This window comes from Mustela erminea, chromosome 15, assembly GCF_009829155.1.
Source record: "Mustela erminea isolate mMusErm1 chromosome 15, mMusErm1.Pri, whole genome shotgun sequence".
Lineage (NCBI taxonomy): Eukaryota > Metazoa > Chordata > Mammalia > Carnivora > Mustelidae > Mustela > Mustela erminea.
The window spans coordinates 54,945,109-54,970,586 of NC_045628.1; the positions used below are offsets into that span (position 1 = coordinate 54,945,109).

Consider the following 25,478-nt stretch of genomic DNA (forward strand, 5'->3'; position numbering starts at 1 on the left):
AAGAGATGCACTTTATACTATGTTAAAAAAAAAAGTGTTAATCATTTTGGTGATGAAACTTCAGAGGTATTACAACAATCATTTACATCACCATTTTATTTGATTAAGGCAAGGGTTTCATATCACAAAATCTGTCTCTAATTGTTTAAAAGTTTAAATCATAAAAACAACCCATACCTAGATCAAATTCTTAGTGTAATTATGTTTGTGCTCAGCAACATCTCTCAAACACTCTAATAACCCAAGAGACTTAAAAAACAAACAAACAAACAAACAACAACTTCAACAACTTCAGATAACTTTTAAAAAGGACACACAATCCAAAATTTAATTTCACTTGGCTTTGAAAAATAAAACAAAAATTGCTGATGCTGTCTCCTCAAGAAATGCTTTCTCAAATCTTCCTCCAATCATAACGCACCTAACATAGAACACAACTGACACTTGCCCATGGTGAGACCTCAAAATGGAGCAATTAAATCAAGTTAGAGGGGGTAATTATTTATCTTCTAAAAATTACATGACATATTTCTGCTCCAGAAAGCCACTGAGCTTTTAAAGGGATTAAAAAATATATATATCTTTAAAGGTACATTGCAATTGAGTCATGTTTGATGGTCCTAAGTTTGATTAGCCGAAACAGTTGATGATTGCATTTGATAACAGGATGGCTGCAAAGCAGAAGAACATTTGGTGTCTGAACACCACGCAGACTGCACAGGACACCACCAGGGCACAGTCAGCCTCGACGCTGTCCCAGCCTCCTCTCTCCTTCCAGGGAGGCATTCACCAGGGCAGGGGGGGGTGGATCCAGTGCCGCCGGGTGTGGTCCCCAACTCACACCAGGTGAGACTGTTTTGACTTAATGTGTGTGCAGTAGGTTCAGTGTGTTTAGTTTCTCTTCACACTTAAACCTACACCCTCCCTCTCCACCCTTGAAGCCCCCACCCCCATTGCTTCTTCAGTTTAGAAGACATTGATTTTTATCAGGAGCTGGATTTTTGTTCTCTGTCTTTCTGTTGCCTACTCTGGTCTCTGCCTGATGCTTTCGTGCCCGAGGGGTGAGGGGTCTGAACCTCTGCTAGGAGGGAGCAGGGACCTTCAGCCCTGCCACCCCAAGGAATTTTTGAGCTCTTATAACCTTCTTTGAGAGTTCTGGCTTAGGAAAGAAAATGTGGACGTATTTATTGGCAGCCTCAACTTCACCATGGGAGGCCTTCTCTGATGTCATGAAAAGGGCATGCCAGCAAAGTCACATACTGATTACTTTTTTAAATTCCTAGAAGCCACGGAAGAGGGCTCACCTCTGCTCGAGGAGGTAAATAGCACATTCTCATGTATTTACTAACCAAAAGACTTTTAGCTAAAAAATGAAGCCTTTTTCATTGGATTCTCAGCATTTTTCTCCTCCCTCTTTCATTCCCTATGTTATTTCCTCCCTTTTTCATTCTCCTTTATGCAGAATAATAGAGTCAGAGGAGACCCTGAAGTTTAAGAGATTCAGTTTTTATGGATGTACTTTCTCCTCCCTTTGTTTCTCACTGCAACTCCATGCTCCAGCTTGCTTCCTGTCCTCTCTGGAACCGTCCTTCCTCTTCCCATGTGCTCTGAAATTGCTGTTGTCCACAGTATCATGGCCACTGCTGGGTATGACCAGTAGAACCAAGACAAGCCAGACACTAAATCCTGGATCAACATACCAAAAAGATCTACCTGACCTCATAGTCTTTCACCTGTATTAACATGTAAAGGTAAGACTAGGCATTCAGTTTTCTGTTGACAAATGAAGAAATTATTGTTTCTCCAGTAACATATATGAAGAAAATATTTTCCTTTAAAATGGAAACACATCTGAAGGAAGATTAAGGGAGGGTCTTCATTGGTCACTAACACCTTATTGTGAATTAGTTTAATTCTATTACTTTTTAAAAAAATTTAGCCCTCCACAATAAGAAAAATAAAATAGGAGTTTATAATGACACTGAGGAAGAGAAGATAATATTGGAGCCTGGGATATTTTGTAGATAGACAGGTGGAGGGGTGGGGGGGGGGGTTAAGAGGTCCTAAAACAAAATGGGAACTCTGCAGTCAGAGGTAACCTGAGGATTGCATTAAAGGACACTAGTGCATTGAGGACACTATGGGCACCTGAAGACAAGTGAGAAGGGACACTGGGAGGTAGGAAATATATATAAAAATGAAAGATGGCAACAAAATTGTACATAAATATTACTATTGCACTTAGGATCATACAGTGGGAGTTACAACATCTATATATTGAATTGGGGAAACTTGCATTGAGAAGTCTAAGAAATCATGGCAAAAGTTAGTAGTTAATGGAGGACTACCACCATTCCACAACTGTATTAATTTTCCAAAACAAAGCAAACAAAAAAAACAAACACCAAAAAATGCTACCCCATAAGACGGGCTGAACTTGACCCTTGGCTTCCCTGATGACAAGGTCTGAAGAGAAAGTCCACATTTCCCTGGGATCAAAGTACTTATTGAGTCCTTACAACTAGTTCACATAAATCTATCTACCTCCTTCCTTTTGGAAGTCATTTGTAGGATTCAATTTTGCTTTGGTTTCTGGTTTTATAAATTGCTAGTTCCTGCAGATAATGACAAGTAGAGGGATTCAAGGAAGTAAAGGATAATGAACAAACGAAAGGCAGAGCATAAATCAGGCACACAGCGATATTTACTTCAGGAAGATATGTTGAAGTATTGGTTTGTTGTTGTTGCTGTTTCCATTCGAGGCCCAGAATACTGTGGGAAAGCAAAAAGCCTCTTTCCAAGAGCATCAATAGTACTTGTGGAGAATATAGATAATTATAAGTGGATCCTGGATGATGAGACATCCTTTGTTATTTCCAAAGGATTCCATAATCTCTGGAAACTCCAAAGGGATTTTTTGTCCTCTCGAAAATGTATGTGGGATGACAAAGGCATGTACACAAGCATCCAGTTACACTTCTAATCAGAAGGAACAGCACACATCCAAACAGGAAGCAATGTTACTGACTTAACAGCAGTCTGGGTTGCGATACTACTTCTACCGATGTTTATCTCAAAAGAAATCCTTCACTGGCCTTTATGTAATCGCAAATAATTTTTTTTTTAAAGTTACATCAAAAAAAAAATTATTAGAATAAAACAATTCTGTAAAGTCACAGGATACAAATTCAACAAAAGTTAGCTGCATTTCTATACACTAACAGCAAATTCTCTGAAAAAGAAATGAACAATCCTATTTGCAACAGCATCAAAAATAATACTTAGAAATTAATTTAACCAAGGAGGTGAGAAATTGAAAATTATAAGGCACTGATGAAAGAAATGGAAGAAAACACAAATAAATGAAAATAAATCTGATGCTCATTGATTGGAAGTTATAATATTGTAAAGATATCAATACCACTCAAAGTGATCTATAGATTTAATGCAATCGCTATCAAAATCTCAATTTTTTTTTTTGCAGAAATGTAAAACTTCACTTTAAAATTCATAGAGAATCACAAGGAACTTTGAGTAGTCAAAACATTCTTGAAAAAGAACAAAGTTAGAAGTCCCACACTCACTTCCTGATTTCAAAATGTATTATTAAGCTACAGTAATCAAAATTGTATGGTACTGGCACAAAGACAGACGGATAGATTAATGGAATAGAATGGAGAGCCCAGAAATAAACCCTTGCATACACAGTCAAATGATTTTCAACAAGGGTACCTAGATCACACAATGGGGAAAAGATGGTCTCTTCAACGCATGGGGCTGGAAAGCTGTTATTCACAAGCAAAAGAATGAGACTGGATGTCTACATTATACACTCAACAGAAATTAACTCAAAATAAAGATTTAAATGTAAGACCTAAAACTATAAAACTACTTGATGAACACACAGGTGTAAAGCTCCTCGACACTGGTCTTAGCAACAATTTCTTGGATGTGACCCAAAAGAACAAGCAACAAAAGCAAAAATCAACATCAGACTACAAAGCTTCTGAATATCAAAAAAAAAAAAAATCAACAAAATTAAAAAGCAATCTCTATATTAAAAACAAAACAAAGCAAAACAAAAAAACAACCAACAGAATGGGAGACAATATTAACAAACCACCTATCTGATAAAATATCTGTAATGTAAAAGAAACTCATGTAACTCAATAGCAAAAAAGTAAAGATCTGATTTAAAAATGGGTAGAGGACTTGAATAGACATTTTTCTCAGGAAGACATACAAATGGCCAGCAGGCACATGAAAAGGGGCTTGAACTCACTGATCATTGGGGAAATTCAAATCAAAACCACAATAAAATATCACCTCACACCTGTTAGAATTGCTAATATCAAAAAGAGACAAGTGTTGGCAAAGATGTGGAGAAAAGGGAACTTTGGAGAACTTTGGTGGGAATGTAAATTGGTACAGCCACAAAGCAAAAGAGTATGGAGGTTCCTCAAGAAATTAAAAAAAGAACTACCATATGATTCAGCAATTCCACTTCTTGGTATTTATTGAAGGAAATGTAATTACTATCTCGAAGAGCTGTCTGTACCCCCATGTTCATTGCAGCATTATTCACAATAAACAAGACAGGGAAACAACCTAAATGTCCACCAGTAAATGAATAAGGAAAATGTGATATAGATATAAATATGCATATTATATATTAATATATAATATAAAATGTAATGTCTCATTTATAAATATATAAAATAGAGTATTAGTCATAATGTAAAATGAAATTCTGCTTTTTGTGACAACATGGATGGACCCTGAGGACATTATGCTAAGTGAAATAAATCAGATAGAGAAAAATAAATACTGTATGTATAGAATCTAAATTGTATAGAATCTAAAAAAGCTGAACTCATAGAAATGAGAGTCGAATGGGGGCTGCCAGGGACTGTAAGTGAGGGAATGGGGAGATGCTGATCAAAGGGTACAAACTCCAGCTATAAAATGAGTAAGTTCTGGGGATCTAAAGGACAACATGGTGATTATAATTTGCAACACTATATTAAACACTTGAAAGGTGTTGAGAGGAGATCTTAAATGGCATCACTACATTAAAAATTGGTAATCATGTGAGGGAATGGAATATTAACTAATTTATTGTGGTTATTACTTCAAAATACATATACATATCATATAATCATGTTGTATACCGTAAATTTACATATGTTATATGTCAATAATATTTCAATAAGGCTAGGGAAGGAAGGAAATAGTTATATCTCTATGGTATTTTGTAACTCATGAAGTAATTGGGTGTTCATTATCTCCTTTGTTTCTTTTATATATATAAAAGAATAAATAAAACAACAAATATATAGTTCTAGAATAAACTTACAAATACATAGTTTTGAATCTATAGTTCCAGAATGATGAAATTGATGCCTAAAACACCCGTGTCACCACTACAAGGATGCATAATGACTTGTTACAAAGTCAGGAACCAAACTTGGTCTTCTGACTCCCAGCCCAATACACTTTATACACTTTGTTATACCAGCCATGTTTTTCTTATTTTCAAAGCTGCATTAACTGTGCCTTGAATGATAGTTAAGACTTCTAAGATATTCTGAAAATGTAAAATAGCTTTATGTGTAACAAAATGATACTCACATTGTAATGTTATTTTTCTACCCAAGAGCTCAAGTGTTAAATGATGTTTTCCTATCCACTGGTGTCTTGAGATACTAAATTCTAAAAAAATGAATCTAATATAAACCTGAAACCCACTAATATCCCAAAGCTTCTCTAAGTAAAAAAAAGTTAGGATCAAGGAGAAAAGCTATAGAGGGAAAGTGCTGTGTCCCAATCATCATATAAAAAACAACTGCCACTAGTAATATATATGTCCTCAACCACTGGTGTTCTCAACCCTTGCCTCTTTGCATTGTACCTACCTTTGCTAATCTCACAGTGCTATACAATACTTCTTTACATTATATATAGTACTCTATTTAGACATGTTGACTTCACTAATGAGTCTATAAATACTTGACTTTTACCCACTGCTTTGGTAAGTGAGATAACTGCAGAGGAAAGGCCTAAGCATTTATGGTCAATCAGATGACGAGGAAAGGAATATGGTCTTTCAGCTAAGTTAAGTGTAAAACATTATGTGGCAAGGCAGAAGCTATTAGCAGGATCAATATTTCTCCTAGTACCTTAATAAATCATTATATCAAAGCTCTGACACAGGATGGGGAAAATCTCAGTCAACCTACATGGAAGCTCCCTAAATGGAAAATAAAATTCCATTTAAATTACAAAGACTTAACTGGTATACAAAGGAAATGACAAGTTACAAAACCAGTCTCCAAATTCTGGATGTGTTAAGACTTTTTGAATCATTAGTGCAGGAAGAAAGGAAGAAAGACAAAGAACACTGCTACTCTCCAGGCTGCACATTTATAATTTGTGACTGGTAAATATGTATGAATCTGTTCCACACAGCTCAGGATGACATACTGCTTTACAGAGATAGCACAGAGCAGAGAAATCAAAGTCGAGGAAGGTTCAGCAGTTATAACCCACCTCCTCCCACATTTAACAGTTTCCAATCTTCCCAAATCTTCTCCTTACTTAAAATACTCTCCTTTGGGGATGGTTTCCTAAAATGAAAAGTACTTTGATGCCAGTGAATGTTCAAAGCATAGCAAAAAGTGTCTCGTGGTGAGCTCTAACTGTATCACAAGGCATAAATAATAGTATTTTTTTCCCTAAACTCTTAACTGCTCCCATTCTCTTTGATGATCCTTCCAGGAAAATAAGCAAGCAATTAAAAATGTTACCACACTTAGTTGTCCAATTGTTTAAACCATAGAACTCATTATTTTTCTTTTCTAATATGTTGCAAAAGATAAAAGAAACATTCTGCAGTGATCGATAACAGAGAACAAAATGCTTTCCCTTAGGACACCACATTATCTTATTTATAGAGATGATAGTCAATAGAGACACTATTTTAACTCTGCTACAACTTTTACTTTATACTTGCGATGTTTAATTTAAAATATTTTTTCCTTATAAGCTCATATTACTTTACTGTAACTCTTTCAACCCTCAAAGCAGGTTAAAGACGAGAACTAAGAGGTCACATCAGGAAATTTGTTTATAAAGGTCACAGCTGGCAAGCTGGCAACAAAAGAAGGCACATCTCCCGAACATCTTTAAATACTTATTCATGATTGATTGATTCTTTCATCCAACAAACACCAGACATTTAAATATCAGACACAGGCTTGATGATAATTGTATTAAAAAAAGTTCTCAGAAGGTTCTACCCTCAAAGAGCTTGACAGTCGAAGTGGATATATAAGGTACACAACACTTAAAAAGTCAAATGGCACTAAAGCTTTAAATTTTAATATGAAATAAGTTGATTGTCATGAGCACTGTATATAATTATGGAAAGGAAAGGCTACATTTAATATGTACAGAAGTCTCTACTGGCAGGAGTTTCCAGGGAAGGGACTGGAGGAAGGGTGATGAGACATGGGCAAGACAGGATTGGAGTAGGTGAAAAAGAAAATGACAAATATTCCAATTAGTAGGAAAAACAACGACAAGGAGGTGACAGCACACAGCCTCACATGAAAGCAAGAGGCAGTTCCCACATGAATCAGTGGTGGGTAAGGGAGAGAAGGCCCACCTCAACAATGGGAAGGAGAGTTGGCGGGACTGCATAAAGCGCGAGGTGGGAAGTTTTTTACTAAAGATGGGAGAGGATATGGACAGTCAGGAGAACATTCACACCATCTCCAAGTCTGGGAACATTTGCGATGGAGGAACTGTAAAGGAAGAACGTCTTCTACATATGAGGCATGGATGTAAGAGGCACATTCCATTCATGGCCAGCAGATGACAGGGAGAGACAGAATCTATAAGGAAGTCTTTGGCTCTCAGGAAATCTGCTTTCTGTAGAAAATAGGTTCTGGAAGACCTAGGAGTAAGCCACAATTTCAGGGAAGGGTTACTGGGAAGATGGTCCTGGTAGGAGGAACTCCCTGAAAGAAACAAAAATGAGTATATGAGAAAGCACCCCCTATCTCAGAGGGCTTCCACATCCCAAGGGACAAATATGAAGAGACAAAGAGCCTGTGGCTTTGACTGATCTTCTGGTTCTGAATAGAATCTGGTGCCAGGCAGGCTCAAGAGCTTCACTCCGTGCTAGAAATAGAACCCTCCTCTGACTTCACCTGTTGCTGGCAAGGATAATATTCTAAGATGCCTCTCAGTTAAACCTGCTAGCTTCTAGCAGCTTAAGGACTTGGGCTGAAAGCAGGAGATTCATTCTGTGGCTCAACGTAGGAAAAAAAACAAAGCAGGAATGGTGAGAAACAAAGTGTGGGAGACTTTTCGGTTAGAAGGTCATGGCTGATGGGGCTATACAATGAGCTAGAACTGAAAGTCTTCCACACTCATACTTACCTCCTGTCTGAGACAGTTGAAGCAAATCTAGGCCCAGTATCCCACCATGGTAAACCATGACAAAGAGGGTAAGAGTTGAAGGACCCATCCCTGAGAGCTGCAACATGAGCCCATGTTACTTGGAAGGGCTGCCTCTGTGGTCCATTCTGAAAGCCGGGGAACCAAATGGTGCTGAAGGCAGCATCTGCCAGTGTGGGAACCTCTGGGCAGATCAAGCAATGTCTTTTCTAGGCTTCTAGTTGGCAGCTGCTCTTTTCCATCTCCATAAGCATCTCTCTGACCACTGTCAGTTTTTCAGCAGAAAGGCCATCAGCTGTGGTGTTGATGACAGGGCTTGACTGGCTGGAAGAATTTTGCAGTCCACAGTATGAACTGTGCCTCTGGGTGTCCTTGCTCAAGTGGCAGTTAAGTTGAAAACCATTCACTGGGTGCCTGCTTCCTTTGAGGTGTAGCGAGGCTGGGTGGGCTACTAGGCTGGACTAAGATTCCAGCACAACACTCAAGGAGGCAGAATGTTTCCAAGCTGGGTCCAAGTTTGGGTTGACATCAAGGGAAGGTGAGCATTTCTACCACGGATCACAACAAATTAGTCATTGACCTGCCTTAGTTGGTCTGCTAGGTTTTCATTTATTTATATTCACCTCTATGGTAAGGAGATACTTCTATGTTTCAACACTAAACAGATCAGACAATTATTCATTACTATATATTCTTTTTCTTTTTTCCTACTCTTCAAGGTAAAGGATAACATGGATCATTGTGCCAAATTATACATAAGAAATCAACAATAGATGCAAAGATGAAAGAGAAGTAGATTTTTATAAGAAAGCTATTGAATTTGTTTTTTTTTAATATTTTCATGTGGCAGACTTCCTTTTATCAGCTAGCCAATGTGGTCTTTGGGAGTGACAGCTTTCTGATAAGAGTATTTCTTGTCTGCCACTTGAATGTTTACTTCTAACCTCGAACCACATTCACTCTCTATCCCCTTAAAGAGGGCAAAATGCAGCATGAGAAAATGCATCTCCTTTCTGCCTCCCTATCCTTTGACCCTCTTTTCTCTGCACACCATTTGGCTTCTACAACAAAAAGGTACCACAAGCAGGTAAAAAATATGTTCCTAGTGACTTTCTCAATTCATTGCACCACTCACTCAGCTAAATCTGGCAAACTCGCACACGTCTGGCCTATTGGCGAGTCTCAGTAAAATTCAGCCGGTGCCTTTGCAAGGACCCAGGGGGATAACATTTAGTCAGACCCACCCTCTGGCTCGGTAATGCCTCCGGTGTGCAAGGTCACAGGCCACAAATAGCCCCTCCAAGCACATGAATCCTTACTTGGCCTTTTGATAGTTTTATTTTTTTTCAGTGTTTAATTCTCTTCTTTAAAAACATTTTTGTCTTTTGGCTCTTTATAAAAAGCACTGGACTCTGGTTTTCTGTGCACCTTACTTTCTGCACAGCATGGACAAGAGTGCAGGATTCAAGGGGACTTTGAATCTATGGATCCCAAACCCACTGCAGATTCTATAGACTTAGACTTCTCTGTCTCTCAGGCAATTGAGATCCTTCTGAAAAGGAGTACTTACTGTAAATATGTTTCCCTTCATGCTCTTGGGGTATACATAAATTATCCCCAATCATAATTGCTAAAACTAGGAAAAGGAGCACAAGGATCATAACTGCAGAGGATGTGTGGAATTTCCTCCTTCAACTCAGCTGTCAAAGGTAATACAGCAGAAAAGGAACCACCCAGAACAGTGGTAGCAGAGTCATGGAGGAAGACAGCAAAATGTATGGTGTTTATAATTTATAACAAAGAAAACTTTAATTTCTAACAGGAATTACAACGTGTCAGGAGCATGGACCACAAGGAAAATTATCTAATTTTTCAGGCTAACTCACCTTTTAGAAATGCCAAAACACCTTCTCTTTTGGTAAAGGGCTTTAGATATACTCTAACTAGGGCTTCTCTTTAAAAGTAATATAAGAGTAAAACTAAAGTTTCAGTGAGCTCAAAAGACTAAGCAAGAAATCAAGGCTTGCCTCCCACCACAGTCCCACTTTATAGAGCTAAGAACCATAAACAGTTTAGTTTACAGCCCATGCATATAAAAGCATGCATATCTGCATATTTATACATGTGCATATTTGCTGGTACATGCTTAAACTCTAAGAAACATGCTATCTTATCTAAATACACTCCACTGTATATAAAACTCAAGCAACACTGTTCTGTATCATTTGTACAGATTGGCTTGCTTTTTTATTTATTTCAAAAATGTTATTATTTATTTATTTATCAGAGAGAGAGCGCATGCATAAGCAGGGGGAGCAGCAGAGGGAGAGGCAGAAGCAGGCTTCCCACTGAGCAGGGAGCCCGATTCGGAATTTGATCCCAGGACCCTGGGACCATGACATGAGCCAAAGGCAGACATTTAACCAACTGAGCCACCCAGGTGTCCCTTGACTTGCTTTTTAAAAATGCTATGTTGCCATTTAAAAGCAAGTTGAACAGGTCACTGTAGAGCCTGTATCCCTATTGGTGTATTTTGAGGCTACTTCCAACTTCCAAACTTTACAAAAGAAGATGCAATATGCTTTCCTATAGTGACAGCTACATATCTGTACAGACAGGACTAAAGCTCCTCCAAAATATATTTTGCCAAACCACACTCCTTCCAGCAGTGTGAAAGTGCCTCGCTATCACTGGAGAGTAACAGCTGCTTAACTTGTTTTCAATTGACAAGTGCAAAATGCTATCTTATCTTTTTTTCCTCTCATCATTAATGAGGCCCTGTTTCTGAGAAGCCACTGTATTGTTCTTTGAACTGACCATTCATATTCTTTACTCATTTTCTTCTACTGGGTTGCTACTGTTAATTGATTGATAAAAATGAGCCATGTGTTTAGCAAGGAAATGAGCTCACCGTCTATCGTATATATTGCGAATACTTGTGATTTTTCATTTGTCTGTGGCTTTTGCTTCTGCACTGGGATGAGGGGATAGTCTTCTTGAAAAGACATTTTAAGGAATCTGTCCATCAGTAACTGTAAGACACAGATTGCATGAGACTGCGAATGACCTGCTGTGTTCGGGGGTCATGCTTATCTTAGGTAACAGGTCACCAGGACTAATCGGTGGAGACCCCCTGCAATTTTCAGTCATGGAGCCACTTACAAAGTGGTCATTCTCACCTAGAAGCCTCTTGCCTTATTCTCAGTTAGGATTTTGACCAAAAGTACCAGCTTCTTTTATCCAGAAGTCACTCAGAAGGTAGTTAACAAAATTTCTTTGCTCTTTTGTTTCCCCTGTTCCCTTATTAACAATTTTAGGTGAAGTAGAGAAGAATATAAAGTGTGCAACCAAAAGAAAGGTCTAGAAAATTATTGCACTGATGAGAGAATTTGGCTAATCCCCAGGATTCCTTTTGCATGTTCATAGCAATTACCCCAGACTTTATATTTTGGGGGTTTTTATCTCACCCCTTACCATGATCATTAATGTACATTTATTTAGAATGTCCTCTGTGTAGGGTCCTGACAGGACTCACCTGTAGTGCACAAAGAATATCAGGGCATGAGCCCAGCTGACAGCAAGCTCGTCTGCACTTGTACAGGTGGGGAGCCAGCTGCAAGGTGCAAATCCTGACCTACCCCAGCCTCAGCCTGCCTCAGACTCGATCATTGTATTACCCAGAGCCAGCTAACCTCTCGGGCTCAGATTCCTTATCTGTAGGATACAGATGAGCAGCTACATTACAGGATGTCTGTAGAGTAAAAGGTGTTACTCAGTAAAGCAGTGTACATGGCCAGTTTCACATAAACATGGCCCCCAAACAATAATTAATACAGAAAGAAATGTAAGTGAGAGTGAGAGAGTCTGGTAACCTGTACTCCATACTCTGTGGCTGCGGAAAGGGGAGCCCCAAAGGAGCAGTCAGGAAATGCAGCTAGCCAAAGGCAGGATATGAACAGGATGACCTAGGATGAGCGAAGACACAGATGTGGTCCCCAGGTGGGGAAGGGCCCAAAGGCCCACGGCAGCACTGCAGTGGCAATGAGCACACTAGTGTGAGTATGACAGAGGACTGTGTCTGGACAGAAGGAGGAAATAACTTTCCAAACATACATGGCCAAGGACTTAAATAAACACGAAGCATTCAAACATCTCAACTCTGTTTGTTTAAGTAAGAAAATGTTTACTTGTTCTTTGCTCTCAGTTAATAAATGGAATCAACTCTTATCACAGAAGCAGAGCTAATCCCTAATTTAAGAAAGCAAAGTTGTGTTCCAAAACTTGATCTCTAAGGCAGGTATTTGAGAAGACAACACCTGCCCCACAGAAGCCCTGTGGTAGGGGATGGAGAAATTTCCAGGCTTGTGCCTGCAGCCCCAGAACAAGAATGCAGCTAAGGCAGTGTTAGAACTCTGTCATCCCTCTCATTCATTCATTCCTTCCTCTGTACATCCCATCTGATGAACGCCTACCACCAGTGCCTCACTGTCCTAAGAGAGGGCAATCGTCCTGAGCCAGGAGAAGCAAGGTGTCTCCTCTCATGAGGCTTGTATTTCAGGGTAAGGAAGGGGGGAGGCAAGGAACATAGAGCATAAAAATGAACAAATAAATGAGTGAGATTACACTATGAAAAGTGCTATGAAGAAAGCAGAAGCGAGTATTTCAAGGGGCGGAAGGCCACTCTATGTGGAAGGAAGTAATACCTGAACGTGATACCTAAACGACGAGCAGACAAGTGGCAGGAAGTTCCAGGTGGAGAGAACAGTGAGCACAAAGCCACAGTGGCTGGGAAAAGCTTGGGGTGTTCCCAGAACAAAATGGCAGCCAGTGAGGCTGCAGCAGAGGGACGGGAAAAACTCCAGGGGCAATGCTTCACCAACGGGAAGGAATTCTGAATTCCAGCTTTGGGCAACAAACACACACCTCCTCCTTCCTCCTTCCTTTTGTGGGCAGGGCCGGCCAGAGGTTGAGCAGCTCCTCAGCTGTTGACAGAAAATGCATGAGGCTGGGGACCTCAGAAGCTCTGGTGATCGAAGGCCATGGGCTCTGGAGGACATGGTGGGAGGACAGTGGGAGACTTGGGTGAGCCAAGGCCAACAAGAGGATAGCAGCACCAGTCCTCACAAAGACACACTTCGGGGAGTGAGGGTAGGGACCTCAGTCTCTCTCTGACAGAATTTTAGGGTATCTTGTTTAGTTAGGGGAAAGAGTTCTGCCTTTTGCTTACCTATTTTGTCTGTGAAATTCCAAATTAGCACTTTGGACAAAACTGAGAATAGCAGAAATTACAAAGTTATTTCACTTTAATATTGTCACCAGAATTCCTGTAATTGCACAACTGTTATTTTATAGTGTAGACAAGAATTCTGCTCTAGTCTGCTATTGCTTTAGATATATATATATATATATTGCTGAAAAGCCAAAGTGGATTGGAATTGCCAAAGGATTTTCCCTATCATTGTTGGATACAATCTATTTTCTTTATTCTTGATAGATACATTGACAGCCTCACTTAAAATTCTTTCTACAGGAACATGTCTGATTTCAGAACTACCCAGTCAAGGATCCCATGAATGAAATTCCAATCCAGACCAGAGGAACAAAGACAATTGCTGGTTTCATCTCTACCCTTTCAAGATTTATAAAACAAAAAACAACAAACAAACAAACAATGCCTTCCTAGTAAGTGTCCCTTAGGGTCTCTGAAAAGCAAAACAAAACCACTGATGGATGTGGAAAAGGAGTCTCACCTATTAGGACAATTTTCCAGAGGTTTTTCCATTTTTTCTTGGCCTCACTTTTAAATACTTAATCTTTATAATCACTATATGTATTATAGTATCAAAGTAACTTGTGACTGATGATAATTAAGAATAGGAAATTTCAGAAGTGCCTGTTTTTCTAGGCCAAGTTTCAACTAAATGTTTTCACTACTAAAATTATGCTTTCTTATACAAATGTTGAATATAACTAAGTTGCTCTGGAGATGTTAAGGTTTATATTTTTTCTCACTTCTTATTTTCTAGCCTGGATTAATATGCCAGTTTATATTTGACACTAGATTTCTTTATTCTTAAAATAATCAGGCCACATTTCTCTATGAGGTCATACTATTTTCTTGAAATGAATGATTATTCCTCAGTCGTAAGAGCTAAAAACTCAGCAACCCTAGCTACAACCATCAGTGCAAAGGTCAAAGAATTTTATACTTTTATATCAAATGAATTCTATTCTATTACTATTTCTAAGTAAAATGAACACCCAGGGTAAATAAATGTATTTTATTTCTGTATTTGGAATATACAAGTTGTTATTCTCAATGGCAACAGCATATCCATTTTCTGCTAGAAAGTGATTTTTTGAGGGATGCCTGGGTGGCTCAGTTGGTTAAGCATCTGCCTTTGGCTCAGGTCATGATCCCAAGGTCCTGGGATCCAGCTTCATGTCCTTCCAGCTCCCTGCTCAGCAGGAATCCTGCATCTCCCTCTCCCTCTGCCTCTCCCCTGCTCGAGCTCTCTCTTGCATCTCTCTCTCTCAAATTAATAAATAAAATCTTTTAAAAAAAGAATGTTATTTTCTGTTGAAGTCCTTTTATCTGCAGCAAAACAGAGGGAATACTGGTTAAGTGAGGAATAAAGTATTATTTCTGAAAGATAAAGAGCTAAGACTAGAAGCTAAGAACACTAAGAACCTAGTATTATCTGGACTGGCATCATTTGATAGTAGAATAATTAGAAGACATTGTGTCCACTCTCAGAAGACTATAGATCTTTCAGAAGCTTAACAACTTACTGAACTATACTGAAATCAAATGAATTCAAATATTCATATATGTGAAAATGATTTTCAATTTATAAAATACTGTAAAATGTAAGGTCATACCATTATTATCACTGGATTTGTTTTATTATGCCAACTATTATGACCAAAGTCCTGTCATTATTTTTCCAGTGTTCAGGCCTGAAGCATCTTAAATAAGAATGCATGGAACAGGTTACCCCCCTGGAATTAGAGATAGCCAGTGGAAAATGTTATTGCATTCAATAAATCAATTGTGTCCTCCTAATCTGAATGAAGTACCTTGCAGTCAATTCCTGATTGGTCTTTCCATGAACTTCTTAAAAAACTCACCAGAACAGATGGAAAGAAAAATACAACTAACACCTGATAGTGTAATTAGGGGCTTGAAAGCCTAGAGTAAAAACCACATCATAACCAAACCCTTATCATGAAGGTCAGTATCAGGGCATATTCCTTACACTTAATTCTTTAGAGTTATCAAAGTAACACATCAGGATCCAGGAAGTGTTTTCCTCCATATCAAAGTTCACTTGTAGTCTTTCTGCCTCTATATATGTTTCAAAAATCATGCCCTCTTGAGTCCAGAGTTCTATCACTTTTATCTAACCTTTAGATAATAGTTTTAAATCTTTATATGCTTCAAAAATGGACACAATTATATCCATTAAATTAAAAAAAAATTAAAATTGACTAAAATAATAAACATAATTCTTAGAGTTAATTTTACCACTGTCTAGACATGGCCCAGTGATTTCATTGTTGTATACTTAAGAAAAGTAGGAAAAGGAAGATCATAAATGTCCCTAATTTAGAGGAAAGAAACTGAGGTCTGAAGGGATAACTACCTTGCAAAGGAGGGATGAGTACTTAATCCACATGTCTACTCTGTTCCCTTCCCATATTCAGAGCTGCAAGGAAGAGAAACAGAATTTGTAAAGTAAGATTTTAAATCATGATAGCATGAGTCAGGGTACAATTATGTAACTTTAAACATCGCTGAATTTAACAAGATAGAAATCCAGATCTTGATGTTTATTGAATTACTTACATGCCTTTTCCTGGTTTCTTGTTTACAATAAATTTTATGGGAGGATATTTCAATTTGTGACTTCTAGCCAGTCTGTTCTTTAATGAGACTACAGCCTGTTTGGGTTTTAAAGCTTTCTGACATTTAAAAGTGTTTACTTTGGGCCTCTAAAAGCCATAGAAAAGGCTTCCATACTATAAAAATGATGATCTGCTGCACTTTCAAAACAGCATGAAAAACCCCGAGGAGACAGATCTTTCTTTGTGATAGAATAACACTTTTTCCAAACTTTTGACAATGGCACAATTACTTATAAATTTAAGTTAAACTGGATAGTATATGGCTGCAGCCACAATATTTTGACCGAAAGTGTCAGATAAATGCTTTGCCTCCGAGAATAATCCAGAAGCCCTCTCCTCCTTCCCTGACCTGCATGATGCCTTCTGAAACAGCTAGCAGACAGCGCACTGCCTGAGGAATAACACGCATGAAGAGCACCCAATACATGAATTACAACTTCAGCTTTTAACAACGGAGAGGTGTCCTCAGCAAACGTGTTGGAGTGCCTTTGGAAGAAAGTCAGACTCCACTGGCCATTTCAGACATTAAGAGAGAAACGTCATACTTGAACCAAACTGAAATCAGCATGATAACCTCCTCCCAGAAACTCTGTTAGATCTGCCCATTCTACCTAAGCTTCTAAGGGTCAAGTCAGATCACAGGTTTGGAGAAGAGAGAGCAGCACAAACAAGAAAGAAGCGAGCTCCTCAAATAATGCATCCAGATGGTCACCAGTCTAGCCTTAGCCGCTCTTCCACCCAGAGCAAGTCCGGAAACTTGCGTTTTTCTGGGTCTGCCAAAATTCAAGTTCCTACATTAATCTGTTGATTTCAGTCCATTAGTATAAATATTATTTTCATCACTGCAATCATTAGGTTTTTAAAACTCATTGTATTGATGAGACTAGACAGAGAAAGGCAAACAGACTCCATTTTGAAAGCCAATTTTGATCTATTAGCAGTGGCTGGCTGGCTGAACTAAGAAGAATTCTGAGGCTGGCATGATGGGAAAGTGCAACATAATGACTTCACGCTTCCATTATGGATACAGGTCTGTCAAATCCCCAGGACTTACAGCACACGTAGGTAATCAATAAATGTTTAGTGAAACAATGATTTTATGCAATGTGGCTGGGTTCTTTTTGTCAGAGCAGCTTACAAACACACACACACACACACACACACACACACACAGAGGTAACAGAGTAAACAGCTGTATGCTCTTAGGTATAAATGTGTTCCTTCACCTATTCATCCACTCACTTTACCTTTCACCTGGAGTACTTCAATAGTTCCTTAAGGAGTCTTCCTGTCTCTACTGTCACCCCTGTCTAAGCCACATTACTATTAAAATGATCTTTTTCTATAATACTATTAGATCATGCTTGCCCTTCTCATCCCTGGTTCTTCACTCTCATTGGGCTCTCTTATGAAGTATGCCACACAAGCATAAAAAAACGTAGCAGACAAATAAATAAATTGGGTGGATGGCTGGCTGGCTGACAGGGAGGGGGAGACGGAGAGCTAGACAGACCCCAGATATTCAACCAGGACACCTCCATTAGTCAATTTACCAATTATTCCCTCTTTTCTGTTTCCCTGAATTGCCTTTTCTTTGGCTCGCAGATCTTCTTAAAAACTCTGATTTCATGGAAATCCATAGGCTTGGGTCAAGGCCGGGGAGGCAGAGGAGAGACTTCCTTGGCATTTCTGCATGGAGAGGCATATTGAAACAATTTCTCTTCCTTTATGAAAGTCTCTTACATGAGGGAAGACAGGACAAGCTCCTTAGCAGTGCACAAACCATCCTTCCCCATCTGGCCTTTTCTGCTCTGTCTGGGCTTCATTTCTGCTCTGGATGAGCTTCATCCCCAGGCCCTAAGAGTGAGCCACTCATAGCTCCCCGACCACACCATGATGTTTCCAGTTCCAGGTCTTTTTACAGGGTGTTTTTGCTTGTTTGTCTGCTGGACGAACTCCAGCTTGGTTCCAGAAACCCAGTTCATAAATTAGCCCACACCACACCCTGGAAAAAGCTAGTCATTCCCTTCTTTAGGTTAGCTCTGTACCTCTCCCATAAATATTTCATCATTGCACCAGTCACGTGCTCTGTTAATGAGTTTAAAGTTAAGATCTGAGAGCTGGTCGAGAGTAGGAACTTTGTCTTAATTTGACTCTGTTTTCTTAGCCTTCAACACAGTTTAGGAGACGATGAATATAACAGAGGACACGTTCAAGGTTTTCAGTTTAGGAGGCAAAGGAAACAGTAATGACATTCACTGAGAGATGGGAAGAAACCGGAAGAAAGTCAGGAAGTCTGGACCTAGGACTGGAGAAAGTGGTGGGAGCTGAAGGTAGCAGAAGTCATAGATGGATAAGGAGGACCCAAGAAAAGACAAAGAAAAGAGGTAAGGAAAAGGACCCCGCAGGAATGCTCTGGAGAATAAGATACCAAAGAAACTAGAGGCCAGAAGGAAGCCAAAGGCTGGAAAATTTAAAAAAGATAGGACCATGTTAGTGTCTCATAATGATCGAGGGGGATGAAAACCAAACACAGATGGTGGATTGGACAACAGAGAGGAGAGAGTACAGGGAAAAGTGAGACATCATGGAAAATAATTTCAGTGGAGGGAAGGGAACAGGAAAAACCAGACAGCAGTTGGTCAGAGTGAATGAATGTCTTTCATCCATACTCATTACGGTGACTAGGAGTTTGAATGAAAGATGGCTTGAGCAGGAAGCCGCCAGTGGCCAGTGGCCGCCTGGGTGGATAGCAGAAGGAAAGAGGGAATGGAGAGACCTGGAGAGAAGGAGTTAGCAAATGAGCAAAGCGGGAAGGATTTTACTTTTCCCACGGCAATATGTTTCATATTTTATATTTTGGGTAAGATGTCCTTATGAAAAAGGTTCCACAATTCCTACTGGGGATGAATGCTTACCCGCCACTCTCCCACCGCCTGCCATTCCTTGTGTTTCCACAGAAAGGAGGGAACATCAACTTCACAAGAAAATATCATCTCTGCCTTCCTACTCACTTCCTCTGAGGAAGGAGTCATTTATCTAATTTTTTAGTTTGGGAAAAGGGATTGAGCTTGCCCACTTCATCATCCTCCTCCCTTAAATTCACAGGAGGCCTGCCACGGCAGAGGGGCAGACGTTGGCTAGCTCTTCCCATACTTAAGGGGTCAGTTTATTATCAGAGGGCCGGGCTGTATAAGGAGATCCGTGTGGTCTCAGGTGTAAGCCATAGTCTCCAGTTCAGCCACACTGGTAATAAACCTACGGTGTGAGCTCCCCTCATCTAGCTCCAGAGTTAGCTTCTCAACTGGATCTTTGAACTCAAGAGGGGGAGTCCACACCATGAAACTACAAGGGAGATTATTAAAGACGAAATATAGAAATACAACGGTTTTAATTCGCTGTGGGAGATTTGAAGCGGTGGAAGTGGATAATCTCCCAAGCACCCTTCAGCAACCTCTGAACATGTTGTCCATGTGCGTATCAGTCAAGTAAGAGGAACCATGAGTCAGAAACTTCTCAGAAGCAAAAGGAGGTATTTCAGTGGAAGCTGGTGAGCAGCAGCAGCACAGCGGTCAAGTCACCTGGGACAAAGACAATTTAAGAGACTATAGGATACCTTATCAGGAGCCTTCTCAGAGACAGAAAGAGATCAATACAATCAATATTTGCAGGCGCACATACAATCAATACATTGGATTTATATAAATAAAACATATGCTCTGATAGATATACAAAGATATAGACAAACAACAACAAAATATAGAATCAAGCTGGAAAAAATTCCAATTCCTACCAGCTGGAATTCTATGCTTAGATAAGCTTCTTCCTCAACTAAATGATAAGATAGTACTTTTGCACCTACATTTGCCCAGAGAAAAAACAAGTAGCCACAGTATGCTTAAAAGCAAATGCTAAAAACTGTTTGGCTCAAAGAACAGAACAGCTTTTAACCAAGCTGAAGACAGTAGAATATTATTTTGCTCTCTTGTCCCTTGGAAGCCCCGAGACCTTTCCAGTTGCAACATTCCACATACCAGGGGCTGAGGTGGGGAGGGTCTCCAGGCTCTGAGCTCAAGGAAAATAATGAAGATCCAGGGCGGGTCCCTGGCACTCCTGGTTTAAGGACTAAAGGATTTTATGGGATTCATCAGTGAGCACCTCAGGGAACAGAGGAGAAAAAACAGTTTTTTGCTTTTTGGTGTTTTTTGGTTTTGTTTTGTTTTTGTTTTTTTCTACCCGCTGCTGCTGTAAACAGAAATCTCACTCAGCCTTGTCCCAAATTCTTGCACGGGAAATCTCTGCTCACCTGCCTTTTGAGACCCAGGTCTCCAGCAGGCACTCTCCAGAGGCAGAAGAAGACGTGTTCCACGCAGGGCAATCAGTGGCTATGTGTTCCATTGTGGCAACCGGGATTCACAAGGGCAAAGCTGATCCACCGCAGCTTTCAGCTATAATCCCCCTGGAATCTGGCCCTGCTGTTAGAGGGATAATTATCTGGTTATCCCTGAGGCCAGTTCTTACAGTTTTCACATAAAAATCACCTCTTGCATAAGACATGAAATTTAAAATCATCCCTTCACAGATATCACTGAGTCACTCCATTACCTTTGGGACAGATATAAATTATGCATTCTTTGATTCTCTTTAAAATTTTAGAGGCACATGGGGACAGAGAAGGATCTCATTGGTACTAAAAAATATAAGGCATTCCAGAAAGAAACAATAACTTGTGTGATATTAACTGCTACTAGGGCTCCAAAGGCTCCCCGCTTGGTCAAGGAAATCACATAAAGCATGAAAAACTAACAGCAGGCTTGCATACTAATGACTGCTGGTGACAAGGACTCATTGAATGTCACTGCTTCATGTCCTCATGCTGCTCATTTTTCTTATCTCGGTGACTTCTCCTTCCACAAGACTGATGTACCCCTATGAATTAGCGTCCTTCTGGGTGTCTGCAACCAAGAAGGCACTCAGGAATGTCTGTGATCGAAGCCCATGCGCTCTTAACATTTCTCCCTTCCCCCCGGGTTCCACTCCTTAATACCGAGAGAATTTTTTGTACCACGGAAACGGTATTGTATGAATCCTCGGCAGCTAGTTTGGTTTTTACCTCTAAATGCTACCAAGGCTTTGCTATCATACATGTATTCATATTTCAGAGAGGGCGTGACATTTTCATAATTAGCATGAATAAAATGCAATGGCTGTCACTGCAAGAATAAAGAAATCTGTGTGTTCTCATGCTCTGCTGCTGCGATGACCTATTTCACACCAGCATCTGTTCCCTACTGATGAACTATTCCAGACGCAGCTTGCAACACAGCCCCACACGTATGTTACCCACACAGACATGGCTACGGATGTTCCTTTCCACAGTCCACATTCGTTATTAACCTCACTTCTCCCATTATTATTCCACTGAAGGAACATTTCGTAAGGATTCAAACCCACAATATACCGTTTGCCACAGACGCCTGAGAACTTGAGGACAAATAAGAAGAATGGCATCCAAAAAAAGTAAAATCAAATCAATCCTGCCACAGAAGTTACTTCAATTGTGTAGTCCTCACAGCTGCTGATAAGGGTTTGAGGAGTTCTCTGACTTATGGGAGAAGTGAGACAAACTTCAGTATCCTGCTTTAAAGGCTTTCCTGAAGCAAAATGCACTGAGCAATATTAATTTTTCAAGCTAAAAATTAGAGGCATTTGAAAACTATTGTTCCCCCCAAAGAGGAAAGAAAATCGCTATTGAGAGACTAAAATGTGTACCACTGTCACCAAAAACATATGCCAATTGTACACAAAATGCCTTTAAGCCCTTGACCTAATGAAGTTAGTGACAGGATATGGATGACTAGAACAGAAAACGAAACTCAGGAAGAATTTTGTTCACGAACTGCCATATTTCTCCTGTCTTTTAACCAATTTTCCCCCCTCAAAATTAGAACATGGACTGCAAATCTCCACGGCTACTGCTGCATATGACAGGCTAAGTGCTATTTAAAATGTAATGTTATATGTGTCAATCTGGTAGGGAAAAACAAGAGCCTGTGGGAAGGACTTTTCAGGTAGGTAGGGGTCTTAAAATGTTATAAAGATGCCAGTCAAGACAGTGAACCACAAAACAGCCTTTCCCATTCAATTAGAAAACATGCAATATTATCCCCGAGTTCTGCAAAAGCAAGAATCCTTTCAGCCTGGGCACTCACTAGCACAGTCCCACTCTATTAACTTGACCTCCAGTGTACAATACATCACTTTCTACTAAAATTAACCCTTTGGGTTAAAATCAATGCTTAGATAACATGAATGAAAATGATTTAATGGGTGCATCACGCATGCTATTTCCTAAGTTTTTAATCTTTGTAATTCGCTGTAAACCCAAATCACAAGCGATGGAAGGACAGTCAAGGGTTGTAACACTTCCACTGTTGAGTAAAACATACACTTCCGTTTTCAACTTTAATCCCAGCCAAGGCATCTGTGCTATCTAAACACCGTCATGCTTGAGTTCTCAGTAAAGAGAAACCACTGGTTTCCTACAAACTACTTTATCATAGTAGGGGACTTTCCTCCTCAAGAATCACTCCATTAGATATTCACACGGATGCACAATAGAGACACAGGGTGTGGAAAATCCAGGTTATTCAAGATTCTTCCACAATGATTGGCCACCCATGTTGAAAAACACTTAACTGCATTATGCATACACCTACTCAATGCTTTAGCAACTAGATACCATTTGAAATATGATAGGAAGGGAAATGGGCCAGTTAAAGATGTAAGTTCTTTTTCATTCCCTCGTGGAAATTTCTGCAGAGTAGGGTCTGAAAATAGAGACAACACTGAAAGTTTGCAAAACTTAGACTGTTTTCATAAAACAAACAGGTGAATCACAGGGAACTGCACTACGGCTGTGTTCTCTCCCAACCTCCCCAACCTTGCCCCTCTGGAAATGCAAAAATACATTAGCTCCACTCTGGACAGATGCAAGTAACACAGAAGACTTCAGAAGGGGACTCCTGGGTGGCTCAGTGGGTTAAAGCCTCTGCCTTTGGTCATGATCCCAGGGTCCTTAGATCGAGCCCCACCTTGGGCTCTCTGCTTGGCAGGAGCCTGCTTCCCCTTCTCTCTCTCTGCCTGCCTCTCTACTTGTGATCTCTCTCTCTCTGTGTCAAATAAATAAATAAAATTAAAAAAAAGAAAGAAAGAAAGAAAAGACTTCAGGAGGCCATATTCAGTCCATATCTTCCAATCATCTAAAATCAGCTTTACTCAACTGTTCCTAAGAAGTGCCTCTGCCTTTCTTTCTAGCCACCAATCTTGAAACTCTTCGAGAGGCTCATGTTACAGGCTGTGTTTACACTGGGGTTACTAGCAAGTAACCAGCAGCTCAAACTGCAGGACCAGGAGAGCAGAAGAATTAAACACAGATTCCTCAGGAATTTAGCCAAGTGCTGCCTATGGTTCTCTTCACCCAGTGTGAGATGCCTGCCTAGCCATTTGGAATTGTGTGCCAGCTTCCTCATCTGTAAAATCAACCCACAGAGGTGGCCTGACAGTCTGCTATGGTTACAAGGGATGGGGAGTTACACCTTGATGGAATCCTAAGGGTAATGGCCCAGGCAGGGGAGAATTCAGAAAGCACATCCTAGGGGCACCTGGGTAGCTCATGATTCTGGCTCAGGTCAGGATCTCATAGGTCCTGAGATCGAGCCTCGCATCAGGTTTTGTGCTCAGCAAGGAGTCTGCTTGGGATTCTTCACCTCTCCCTCTGCCCCTGCCCCCACACTCACGCTCGCTCTCTCTCTCTCTCTCTCTCTCTCACACACACACACACATTCTTTCTCTGTCTCTCAAATAAATAAAACTTAAAAAAAAAAAGCAAGCACATATCAGAAATATGCTGTAATATGCAAGTTCCTAAACACTACAAAGAAAAAAATGGAATAATTTACAGTCCACTGAAATATACTGACCTTGTGGTCTAAAGGGAAACTTGTGAGAGAAGATAATGGAACACAAAATAATTTCTTCAATTTGAAAGACAAGTCAGATTAAAAAAAAAAAATGTTAAGAAGGAAGAAAACTCGATCTTAAAAGCAGTCAGGGTAATTCTCTAAGAATTGCATATCTAATCCCAACATTTCTCTACTTAGCTGGCCCCAAATCCGTAACACGAACTGTTGTCACAGGATAATAGAAGCTATTTGAGGGTTTTAAACTAGGAGAGGAGGGGAGCATAAAATCTCTCCTGCTTTTAAGACCCAATCCACTTGTCATTCAGGTTATTGCTTTCTCTAGGAAATTCTCTAGATAACTTTTCAAACTGCTGGCATTCTGCATCTCCCCACACCTCACCATGAGATCAGAGGCCTACGGTATGATCTTGTAGGAACCTGTACTTGGTCTTGATATATATCACAGTTGCCATTATTTTTCAGTGTCTCGCTCGCCCCCCAGTGAGCTGTTGCTGTCCAATATGGTTGACGCTGGCCACATGTGGCTAGTGAGCACTTGAAATATGGCTAATTCAAATGGAGATGTGCTTCTGTGTGAAACACATATCATATTTGGAAGACTACTATGGATTTCTCCAGAAGGAAGGTAGCCCTGCTAATACTTTGATTTCAGCCCAGTATTCCAACTTTAGTACTGAGAGAGAGTAAGTGTAGGTTGTTTAGAGCCACTAAGTTTGTGGTCGTTGTTACAGCAGTAGTAACAAACAAATACACGTAGGTACTAGAAGGTTTCCATATGTCAATCCCATATTCTTTGTCTTGGACAGCACTGGGTTCAGTCGTGAACTCCAGGAGGGCGGGGCCACTTCTATTCCATTCAGGGCTCCATAACCTGCCCTCAGCATACTGCCTGGCTCCTGCTATTCAGTCCCAAGTCCTGGGAATGAACGCAGCACTTGAAATCAAGTCAGTTCCTCTCTTTTCAGAAAAGTGTAATCCATTCATTATTCTAATAAACATTTATTAAGCATTTACTCCAAGCCAGGTACTATGCAAGGCGCTGAGGACACAAAAATAAATAAGAAGTGGTTGCCAGGGGCTGAGGGGAGGGAGGGATAGGGAGCAACTGCTTGACGGGTGTGG

At 40.0% G+C, this 25,478-nt stretch overlaps 1 protein-coding gene across 12 annotated transcripts in view; it reads right to left on the bottom strand.

Moving 5' to 3' along the window:
* Positions 1-25,478, bottom strand: part of ENOX1 (ecto-NOX disulfide-thiol exchanger 1) — a 568,976-nt gene that overhangs the window by 338,606 nt on the left and 204,892 nt on the right. Inside the window, exon 1 of one of the 12 annotated variants that reach the window (XM_032314927.1) lies at positions 20,678-20,846. The exons of the other annotated variants lie outside the window; for them this stretch is intronic. The gene's annotated coding sequence lies outside the window, so the exon portion shown is untranslated. Of the gene's footprint in view, positions 1-20,677; positions 20,847-25,478 lie in introns of those variants that run through there. 12 annotated transcript variants of the gene reach the window in all.